Genomic DNA, 555 nt, shown 5'->3' with positions numbered 1-555 from the left:
GAACAAGAAGTAGTTACTCTCGTAAAGAAGGAGGCCATCAAGGTGGTCCCTCCGCACGAGATAGACTAGTTCTACAGCCGTTACTTCATTGTTCCGAAGAAGGATGGGGAGTTGCGTCCCATTTAGATCTGCGCCTATTGAACCACTCAGTCATGCGACTGAAGCTCAGAATGCTCACACTCAAGCAAGTCATGTCTCAGATCAGGTCCGAGGACTGGTTTGTCACGATCGATCAGAAAGACGAATATCTCATCTCATCACAGGAAGTTCCTGAGGTTAATTTTTGGGGGCAAAGCGTACCAATATCGTGTTCTTCCTTTCGGCCTTGCACTCTCACCCCGTACTTTCACGAAGTGTGTGGATGCTGCCCTGTCTCCGTTGCGACTCCAGGGCATCCGCATACTCAACTACATCGACGATTGGTTGATTTTAGCTCGTTCAGAGCAGGTAGCGGTTCGACATCGAGATCAAGGTCATGCGGAGATGCCTACGTGCCTTAGACATGTGGAGGAAACTGTAGCGTCTGGACCACTCCAACACACAATATATATTTTG

The sequence above is a fragment of the Sinocyclocheilus grahami genome, unplaced genomic scaffold, assembly GCF_001515645.1.
Source record: "Sinocyclocheilus grahami isolate Dianchi unplaced genomic scaffold, SAMN03320097.WGS_v1.1 scaffold2525.1, whole genome shotgun sequence".
Classification (NCBI taxonomy): domain Eukaryota; kingdom Metazoa; phylum Chordata; class Actinopteri; order Cypriniformes; family Cyprinidae; genus Sinocyclocheilus; species Sinocyclocheilus grahami.
This window is presented reverse-complemented; position numbering follows the sequence as displayed.